Below are 12022 nucleotides of genomic sequence, written 5' to 3'. Positions count from 1 at the left end.
GGGTATGTTATTGTTTTGAAGAATTGGTCCTTAGGGGGCAGAATTGCCAACTTCAGGAAGTTGGAGTACGTTGGGCGTACTAGTGGAGTACACATGGCATACGTGGCCATGAGTGAAACCCTAATTTATAGAGTTTGTACCCTATTTAAACCTTATGATAGCCTCATTTGGTCATGTTTAGCTAGCCGCCACCCCTCCTTTGTCTAAAAATCGAAACCCTAGGGTATTTTTGTGAGTTTTGAGCCTTAAAGAGTGTTTGTTGGTGATTTGTGAAGGAGAAGAAGAAGAGGACCATTTAGAGAAGTGTCTTGAGCTTGAAAATCTGGGGTTTGCTCACCATTTTTAATCTTTTTGACGTAAAAATCTAGCATGATGGATCATCAAGATGTGAGATTTGGGGTTTGCTCATCATTTTATGCTTTTTGAGTCCTTGGAGTGGTTTATGAGCTTCTTAACTCACTCTAGAAGTTATGGTGTTAGATCTAGGCTTCTTTTGGTCCCCTTATTCATAAAAATGCAAGCTTTCTGATGTATCTTGGACCATGCATTGTATTAAGACCTTGGTTAAGTCCTTTTTGAGCTCTTGAGCCCCATTAAGGCATGCATGTATGTAAAATTTCCAAATTTACGTGAAAAGTCACCCTATGGAATCAGATATGAGAGTTTGGTTTAAAGTTTGAATGAATTAAGTGCTTAATGAGGTGGGGCGGTCAACTAGGGAGTACGTTGGGCGTACCAAGCTGGTACGTTATGCGTAGTAGCCCCAGAGGAAGTACGCTAAGCGTACGAGCTAAGTACCCCCCGCATACTCAGTAGGTGGGCTTCAGATTTTTGGCTTCTCGGTTTTAGGCCCATATTTGGACATTCGGAGCTTAGGGCCTTGTTAGGCCATCAAATTTCTATTTTGGGCTTATGTCTTTATGTTGGATTCTTTTGGTTAAAGGCCCACAAAGGGGTGTGGGCCCAATTTGGAAGATTAGGCCATATTTCGGCTTTGGGTGACCATTTTGGAATCGTGCCTTTTTGAGTAGTTAGTTTGGGCTTTGGCCTTGGGCCAAATTACTTAATGGTTAAAATGGTCTTTTACCGTAGTTTAGTATGAGTCGGGATCTAATTATTAAATGGATTTTATTTTATGATGATAGCGTGGGAATTTTCGGACCAACATTCAGAGATTTATCTGTGAGTTTTAGCAGTCTGAGGTGAGTCTTCCTCACCATGTTTAGCAGGTCGAAGGCACCATTGTCGACCCAGGGTTTATTATGTTATGGTGCTAGATGTTTATGTGACTCTTGCATGTGTATGTGTGCGTATGCCTAGTGGGTGGGGTCCAAAGGTTATTTTGTATGCTATTACTTGTTATACTTGCATGTTTGTATGCTGGGCGGGGCCCGTGGTGCGAGTTAGGGCGATGCCCATTATACTCAATGGGAACGGCTTGTTATGCGAGTTAGGGCGAGGCTCGTTACACTCATTGGGCGGGGCCCGTTGATTGACAAATCTGTATATCGGATGGGGCCCATTATGTGTTTGATATGTATGGTATGTGGTATTTTCGGGAACTCACTAAGGCCCCGTTTGATAGTTGCTGACTGAAAAAGCACTGACTGGGAAAGATTTGTCTGGGCAAGAAATCCTGATTGAGTAAGAAATTATGTTGTTTGATTGTCAATCTGAATGCATCTGCTTACTAATGAAAATGACCATTTTACCCTTTCAACAATAATCATCAAAGGGATGATATCATCAAGAACATAATCAACAAAATCAATAAACATATAAATTTATCAACATCATCAGCAAATGATCATATGAACAACAAACATGAACTGAACAACAACTAAATCAATTGCAAATTCTGAACATTTATCAATCTCAACAACAAAAGTCAAAAGTTCAACAGGAAAAAAAACTTTGAACAAAAATAGAACAATCAAAATTCTAACCGGAAAAAACTTTCAACAACAATAGAACATTCAAAATTCTAACATGAAAAAACTTTCAACAACAATGAAACATTCAACAAAAATTGAAACAACAACAATCTAAACAACAAAAATCGATACAAATATCCGAAATAATGGCAGAAATCGATGCAAAAATCGGGAATAATGGATGCAATCGATGTAGAAATCGGGAATAATGGATGAAATAGATGCATAAATCGAGACAACAAAAATCGTTTTTGGTAGAAATCAGAACTATTATCAGATGAGGAGGGAGAAATCGATGCTTACCTGATGAGACGAGGAGGAACTTCGATCGGTGCTTGCTGGAGGATTCTTGCTGGTTGCGAGAGAAAGGAGGCGTTGTGTTAGGACAAGGGTAACGGGATGGAAACGTTTCTTGCTTTCCTCAGTCAGCCGGTATTGAATCCCTTTCCCGGTCAGATGCTTATTTCCGAGTCAGATGGGTCAAGTTCTTATATCAAACAAATATTGCTGACCGAGTCAGCCCATTAGGTCTGACCCAACTCAGTCAGATGAAAAACAAACAGGTCCTAAGCTTTGTGCTTACATTTTTCAATTTATGTTTTAGGTATTTTTTGTTCGAAAGGAAGAGTTCGGGATGATTGCAGAGCACACACCACTTTATTCCTCATTTTGTGACTTACTCTGATATTTTTTGATGTAGTAATATACATTGATCAATCTTGGTTGTATGAAAATGTTTTGGATCATAGTTTTATTAAATTGAAAATGAAATTTTTGTGTCTTATTTTTGGGACAGTACATATGAGCCTTTAATTCTAACACCATTTACAAGAACAACAGAGTGGGAAAAAAGGGTGAAAGCCACGAAACTTGGCAGACCTATTTTAGAGAGAATGGTGATAAAAAAACTCATAGTGTTTTGGTTACTTACACTTCTTTAAATGTTAGAACTTTAGTAATAAGAAACCATACCATCTAGTAGACAAATCATGCAACAAAAGTACAAGCATGGGTGTTATCATGTAAGAAAACAAAGATGTGTCTGCCTCTCCATGCAACCTATGGCTTAATGGCCAATAAAGTAAGTTATGGACTGTTGTTTACATAATCAACCAACTAGCTAGTTAGTAACAAACTAAAAGTGGCGAAAATTTTGCAAACAACATTAATAATCGTATCTTGTGATATTTGCTAGTTTTTGTTCTTTTTTTTATTTCCTAGAAACAATAATTCTTAATATGTTCGAAAATATTATTTTCATAAAATAATGTTTTTCCAATTAAATACAAGTGCTGGTAATATTTACTAATAAATAAATTATACTAATAACAATCAATTAGCAGTAACTTGGTATAAGGTGTGACCCTATAGAATCATATGTCATTAGAAATAACATTCTATAATGACTTTAGGCTTACAAGACCTTTCAATATCCCACTTGCACAACACTCAACCTACATTGATATAGACAATTGTGAACGTCTAGCAACATTTCACTTCCCTGAATAACACACGAAGAAGAATGGAAGGACTCAATACTTTTGAACTAGAAAGAGGATATTGTGTGCTGATCTCCCTGGAGCTTAGTAAAAGATTGGAAGAGCTTAAATTGATGAATTTAGATGGGTTAAGCCTGAGATTTTAAAAGAAGCTGATAAGTTCTACAATGGTTATTATGACTCTGAAGAAGAAGATGATGAGGATAATGATGAAGAAGAGGATGATAAGGATAATAATGAAGGGGATGAAGAAGAAGAAAACACATCTGATGAAGAAGAAGACACTGGTGATGAAGAAGATGATTTTGTTCATGGATTGAACTCTCCTTCAAGATTAAACAAACATATTCATTTTTCATATACTTCTTCATCCACTCCCTCTGCTGATGATGTTGTGCAACGTTGATCAACTACACCTATAGTGCAAACTGCTGAGCCATTGATCCAAAATGTGGTCTCTCCAAGATCAGTGTCTCCTTCTCATCAAGCTGAGACTCTTCCTCCAATGCCAATGCCTATTAAGTCAGCTACTTTTTATCAGGGGGAATCCATCTCTAATTTTGAAACAATTGTACTTTCTCAACATTCTCTACTTGTGAAGATTACTCAGTCCATGGGAGAAAGGCTGACTAGAGTGGATAAGGATGTTGCTGATATAAAGTGATTTATGGCCTTGGGGGATAATGATATGATTATTGATGACACCCACCAAACTCTCCAGGTGATAATCCTCCTCCACCTCCACCTTCATCATCAAATCCTCCTCCACTACCTCCTCCACCATATCATCCTCCTCCTCGCACTCCTTCACCAACTCCTGGCTCTCCTCTGCAATCTAATGTTGCCAAAAAAAGGGAGAATAGTCAAGAGAGTACTAATCAGCAAATACAAATGTAAATGGTGGTGCTCACATCAACTTCATCTCAACGTGAAGTGTCTCAATCAGGAAGGGTTGAAAAGGCAATTGTTGTAGTTGAAGAGAGCAAGAATTCAGACGTTGATGCAACAACAGATGATCAGCCTATCCCAGACACTAGTGAACAATTAGAGACTGATGAGTATGAAGGATTTCTTGATCTGGGATTCATGCCACAAGCTGTTGTTTCTGTTATTCTTCTAAATGTTGTCTACCCTGAATCATATTTTGAGGGGGAGATTCCTCAGGGAACTAATAGTGACATTGAGTCTGATAATGATCAACTTAATCATAAAAAGAGGAAGGCTTCTTTCTCGGGGGGGGGGGGGGGGCTCATGACGTTGAAACTAGAACTTCTGCTGTTGGTGATCCTTTAGCCCCTCCTCCTTCGAAGAAAAGCAAGCTTATTTTTATCTGAGTGTTCTACCTGGAGTACGGGGTATAACTGTTGATGAAGTGAGATAAATCATGATTGAAAATAATGTTGTTATTCGAGAAAGAAAATAAGCCAGAAAAGGAAAATGTATGTTTGCCAAACTTGCTCAAGCTCTTGCTTCCGCTGATGAAAGTGCTGATGTTCAAAGCACTAATGATCAGTTCAAGAAAATTCAACTCTTCAATGATAGTGTGGGCTTAAACTACCATTCAGCGAGATAGTATTGCAAGATCTCATCAGCGTGTGGTTTCATATGCTGACTCATTAATCACTTTTATTAGAAGAAAAGGGCAAGAGTGGTATGGTGTGTGTGATAAGTTGTGGTGTTTTAGCTTAACGATCGCCATAGTTTTTTGAAGATCTCATCAGCGTATGGTACAGTACACTGAATCATAAGGCTTTAAAGGAGAAAGTTAGGAGAGAATTGATTTTTTTAGTCATGTTGAGGTAGAATCAACGTGAATCATCAACAATGATAACCTATCAGCAAGAAATGGTTTAATCCTTACATCATAGAGCTAGTTACAGTCTAGAATCAAAGATTCACCTTCAATTAATTATGGTACCATGTCATACCTCAGACTAGGGGGTCAAGGACATTATTAACCCTTTGTCATTTAAGGACCAGAAAAGTAACTCTTACGCTGATGACTATGCAATCAGGGTAAACCATTGGTTTGTGCTCAATCTTTCATCATAACATAATACTTGATGCATACGGCAAACATGCTTCTAGGGATAGAGTCAGGTGAGGTAGTTAACTAAGAATAAACACTCAAGCCTTTCTATAAATTTTATATATTTGGACCATGCAAACTCACTTAGAAAGTTTAGACGATGCTAGAGAATCAACGTGAGGGGTGACTCAATGTTCTCAGCAAATGGTCTTACTGATGAGATACTTAGAGAGATTTAGGCACATACAACAACATGCTTCTAGAGACGATTATTTGTCAATCGTTACATACTTGGCTCATGAATTTCCACCGTCAAATCTTTTTTTAAATAGTACAACATAATAAGATACAAATGAAAGACTTAGTTAAACAAGGAAATATTCTAAAAGTGATATTTTTGCAGCTTTTTCATAAGGCTTGAGTCGCCTTTTTCAGAAAAATCATAAAAGTAGAAAATCTTTTGAGTGAAATTTCAAAAGAAGAATCTTTTGACATAAATACTCATTAAGTAAGTTCCTTTCTTCGAGAAATCTGATCTTCAAATCTAGCTATAAAAGAAAACATATTTAGAAAAAACATATATACAATACAACTCACTATAAACCAAGAATGATGAAGCCATTTATATTTGAGATATTGCAGATGGATTCCAAGCTTCATGTTTGTCACACCCCCGACTGGCGGCGGAAACACCGGGCGGTGTAACTTCATTCTTGTATCACAGTTATTAAACATACATTGAACAATACAAAAGAATTTTAAAAATTAACTACCTTTACTGATAATAGAAAGTTACATTACTCTTGTATTGCTTGTCATTATTACATAGTATCTGAAATATCGCAGACATCTTAGTAGACAAATGTTCCATACCAACAAAAAGGATAGTAATATTTGTTAACAAAAGTTTCCCTACTCGAGTAATATTCCAGCTTATTAAGTTCCTGAAAACACATGCGTCTTGAAAATGCGTCAACATAAAGTTGGTGAGTCCACAGGTTTTGACTTTGAGTAAAAATAGTACTTTTTCCAAGTTCAAAAATTATAAAACATAGTTTGAAAGTGTCATTCTGACTCATACTTGTCTCCAACATATTGTATATATCCTAGGTATACGGGTTTACTTACTAAATAAGTGGTATACCTATAAATTTCCTATACTATGAGTATAAGTGTTTGTAATCCCATACAAAGGAAGGTTACTACGTATAAATATTATTTCAATTCTATACGAGTGTGTGTACTAGGTATAATTGCTTACTTAATGAATAAGTAGTATACCTACAAGTTCTTTGTACTCAAAGTATAAGTGTTTGAGAATCTTATACTTAACATTAATACTTGTATATTGAGAAAGTATAATGTTTATAGAGTATAATTGTGCTACCGTGAGTCCATAACCGTGGCTATATGACTAGTTTCAAACCTCTGATTGGTGCTACAAGTGTTACACATTGGTAATAGATTATGCACGCTTCATCGACGTCGGATAGGAATATATTGGGCTAGTTTGTCACCCGAAATAAACCGTTGGGTTGTAGCTAGCAATCACGAGTGGGGGTGTCAACCCGTATAGATCTATACACAACTTCCTCGCTCACACGGGATTAGCGGTTACAGGTCAGAGGATTTTACTATGATTCTCAGTTTTAGTTGATGAATTGAATAACTCTTGTAGACTTGTCTAGTTCTAATAGTTCCAAGAGTGAAAGCATATTCGTGTCTAAAACCCTAAGTTACTAGACTATGCTTTAAACATTACTCAAAACTTTACTAGTATATAGCTATAATTTGAAGTAAACCAGGTTTTAACTAACATAAAACCATTAATAATAACATACTTAACAAGTCTATATAGAACTCCCAAGTGTAATTCCGGGGCTAGAACACAAAATAGTATATAGAATTCCCGAGTAAAATTCTGGGGCTATAACACAAAATAGTATATACAACTACCGAGTATGATTCTAAGGCTATAACACAAAATAGTATATAGAACTCCCGAGTATAATTCCATGGCTATATTAGTAAAATCACATTTTCAACAGCGTAAAATCTATGATAACAACATGCTAACAAGTTTAAGATAGTTGTATGATTTCAAAATATCAGATATATCCTAGGTATATATGATACAAAAAAACTATATCCCAGTTAATATAACTATTTATGTTGATCCGAACATACGATCATAAAATAATAACTTGTATACAATATTTAGCATGCATTCTCCCCCGAAAACATTTAAAAAGTGGGGCCGTGAAACTCACCCTAATAGCTTGATTGATAGAATCTAACTAAAAACGATCAGAGGCTCGACGTTGTTAGGCTCGGGAAGGGAAACGACCTTCAGAAAACTAGAGAGAATGAAAGTAGAAGGTGTTATGAATGAATGAGACTCGACTGCTATTTATAGGCTGTTCAGGGCTCTCTCACATCGTGACACACATATGGTCACGTCGTGAGGTTCCATGAGTCATCATGTAGCCTTACCAGGAGTTTTCTAGCCTCAAGAAGTGTCCTGAAGCATCCTCACATCGTGAGAATACATGCTCACGTCGTGAGTTATGATAGATTAGGGTTGTGTCATGCTCTCAGATTGCTATATTTTTGGAAGATCATATCTTTCGCATACGAGCTCCATTTTGACGTTATTTATATCCACACGTAGGTATTTCCAAGTACTACAACTTTCTTTTAGATTATAATAGTTAATTATCATATATTTTAATTTCTTCTTATTATAGAGGCTATAGTGTTAGAATTTATCATAACTTCTTCATGCGAAGTCAAATTTAGACGTTTTATATATTTCTGGAATCGTATAGACTTGTAGTGTTGAATGAAAATTTAGTTGAATATTAACTTAGATTACAAAGTAAATTGTTTAAAATATGTGTTTGTTATATTTGCAGGAATTATCTTTGATCTTATTTTAACTGATGATATAATGTTCATAAAGATCAAAAGAGGATCGGAAAATAGTCTTTGTAATCAACGATGTAACTGAATCAAATCTATGAAACCATCATGTTGACAAGATAAACATGAGCGCATTTGAGGTTTTATCAGATTATGACTTAGTAGATGAAAACAAGACTCGTTGTGTTGATGGTTGCTGCTTGCATCTATAACAGTGAGTAGAGGAGAAAGAGAGCATTATCAAGAAGAAGAGGACATGATGCCAATATTCTTCTCAACAACTAGAGCATTCAGAACATTATGGATGACTACAACTCTTTCTAACTTTGGAAGGAAGAGGTGTAGATAAATCGAAGATAGTCCTGAAAGATAGATGATAGAGAGAACAGAAAATACTTGTAAAAATTATAATAAAAAATTAAGCAAACTATATAAAGTTCTAAAGACATAATAAAAAACAGCACATGTTTTTGTGTTTTGAGAAAGAAAAAAGAAGCAAAGTTAACTCAAACAAATAATTCATTGAGAGCATGCCAAGATTTGCAATTAATTTGTTCAGAGTCTTTTCGTCTAATTCCTTGGTGAAAATGTCAGCCAGCTGATCAGTGGATGAAATGTAGAACAACTCCACTTTTCCTTTTTGAACGATGTCCCTGATGAAATGATGACGAATATCAATGTGCTTAGGCTTGGAATGTTGCACATGATTCAGAATCATCTGAATGGCATGGGTGTTGTCATAGAAAATGGGAGTCTTTGATAAGTTTAGACCATAATCTAATAACTGATTTTGAATCCATAAAATTTGTGTGCATCACCTTCCAACGGCTACATATTCAGCTTCAACGGTAGAGCAAGTAACTGATGTCTTCTTATTGTTGGACCAGCTCACTAATCTATCTGCATGCATTTGAGCTCCTCTTGAAGTACTTTTACGATCAATGCCACATCCACCATGATCAAAATCAGTATATCCCACCAGCTTGAACTCAGAATCACGAGGATCCCATTGTTGGATTAGGTGTCTAAGCCAATAACTAGATTAGTATAATCTTGAATTATTAGCAAAGTCCTTTTGCGTTGCCCTCAAGCCTAGTAATTGACTTGATTACTTTTTTGAGAGAGAGACTGATCTATTAATTTATTATATGAATACTAAATTAATTAGAAATCAAAATAAATAGTTTAATAATATATTATGAGAATAATATATTAATTAGAAACATTATTGTTTAATTGAAAATAGATCAGAAATTAATTGAAAATTAATTTTAGGATTTACTGGATTAATTAAAAGTGGAAGGACTAAAGGTCACAATGTTTAAAAGTTGAACATTGACCAATTCTTGAACCTCCCTAGGAGTGGGGATGAAATTATAGATGGTTATAGGGTTTCTAGATGGTTTCTATAGCTTTTCTTGGGCTCTAAGGAAACGTGGATGCCATAAGGGGAAAAGCAAAGTGATAAGGCTTATCCAAGGAAACCTGCTTATCCTAGCTCCTCTAGTCACCTATATAAACCCTCGTAAGGGTTCACAATTTCGTTCATCCCTTATACAAGAGGTAGAAATGAAAATCCATCTTCTCCTCCTCTCTCATCTTTAGCCTCCAATTTGCTAGGGTTTGGGTGTGAACCATTAAAGGCACGAGATTTCTGGTGCTTGCTTTGTAAGCTAGATCAAGAAGGAATCATTGTTTATTTACTATAATAAACAAAATGTATGTAATTTATATAACCCTTTTGATAATTTGGAAAATAGTAACATACTTCTAGGGTTCTTGATATTCAATAGTTTTTTTCAATTCATAGTGAGAACATAGATCCTTTAGGTGCATGTGAACTTAGGGTTTATGTTTTTCCACCAAAAATAGTTTTGTGTAACATATAAAATGCATGAGTGGTATCAGAGCTATTGTTCTTATCACTACAAGAAAAACGCGATTTTGCTAGGGAAGGTCGCTATGGAACGTATTTTCGTTGTTAATCTGCAATGGATCGTGCTATGGAATGTCGTTCCATACCAATGTTGCTACCACATTGTCTATGGATTTTATTTCTAGTAGAGAGAATGGGACTTCCTAGGGAAAATGCTACCGACTCCATATCTGTTTCTATTATGCTACCGATAGTTCTATGGAACAAAAATTCGTAGCAATTTTCCAACGACATTTGTTACCAAATCACTTTCCGTTGTACTGCTGCTATGGAATTCAATATCATGGTTACTATGCAACGGAGTTTGTGACGGAAACCAATTCTATAGTTGAATTGCTATGGAAGTACCATTCGTAGGTATTTGCTAGGGAATTCTGCTATGGAATATGATTTCGTTTGCTTGTTTTGCTATGGAACAAAACACGTAGCTAATTTGTGACGACATTTGTTGGGATGTTGTATGCTTAATTAATCTTCTTATACTATGGATGAATTATTATTATGATCAATGGAATTTGTAAGATATGGTTTGAATGAAATGTTTTTGAATTGGTAATATGTGTCATAAACTAATGGCTAAAAAATGTAAAAATGAATTATAAAGTAGATATTGCTGGTAAGCGGACTCGAACTTAAGCTTATGCTAGAAAAGGGCGCAGTTTAGCCAGTTGTGCTAATCAAGTTGTGTATAATTTCTTGAAAACATAGTATATAATGAATAATTAACAACGAATTCATTACAAACTTATTTTTAATTACATTAACCGGGCATGTTAAAGTATATAATCTATCTATATTATTTTCCTTAATAACGAATTCATTACAAACTTATTTTTAATTACATTAACTATACTTCATCACAAAAATAACATGGGTTTTACGTATACTTCATCCTACTCAAACAACATAGCAAGCAAAAATGACTAAAATGCCCTTTTAACATAATGATGTAAACACAAAACCAAAACAAAATTATAGTAGTACTATGCAACTTCATATACAATACAATAAGAACACTAATATTCAATGTCCAATCTATTATCAACCATTAATATTTTTAAGAAATATACAAAACCTACCATACTCTACATACCAAAGACAAACCGTTCAATATCTTTGTCAATCCTCATCCTCTTTATGGCCTATTGCAAATGCACCTTTAACAGAATGACGTGGGTCTTCACATAGGAATGTGATGTTATTCGTTGTAAGTCTATGAACAACATCAACAGCCCGCAACAACTCTTTGGCACTATCAACAACACCCGTGTACTCCCCATCATCCGAAACTGCCCATCCAAAATAGGCGTCAAGTAATTGTAAACCTACACATTAAAATATCCATCAATTAATCCAATGTATCCTTTTCAATACAACAGTAAATATTATACAACACAACATAACTAAATACTAACCCCAAACTACAAACATGCCTTAATTAACTATATATATAATTTAATTTACATATATACCATATATACATACCTTCATCACATTGATGAGGTCCTCTTGAAATGTAGATCATTCCAAGCAAATAAATTGCCTCAAGATGATCTTCATTTGCTGCTTGTTTCAACAAAGACAATCCTAAATCAAAATTGCCATAATAAAAGCACTCATCCTGTTGACAGAATAACAATATCAATATATAACATCAATGAAACAAAATGTTAATAAATGGTATAGATTACATATAATTAAT

Source organism: Lactuca virosa, chromosome 3, assembly GCF_052849685.1.
Source record: "Lactuca virosa cultivar CGN04683 chromosome 3, Lactuca_virosa_CGN04683_v6, whole genome shotgun sequence".
NCBI classification, from domain to species: Eukaryota; Viridiplantae; Streptophyta; class Magnoliopsida; order Asterales; family Asteraceae; genus Lactuca; species Lactuca virosa.
The sequence above is the reverse complement of the archived record's forward strand: the minus strand, read 5'-3'. Positions refer to the sequence as shown.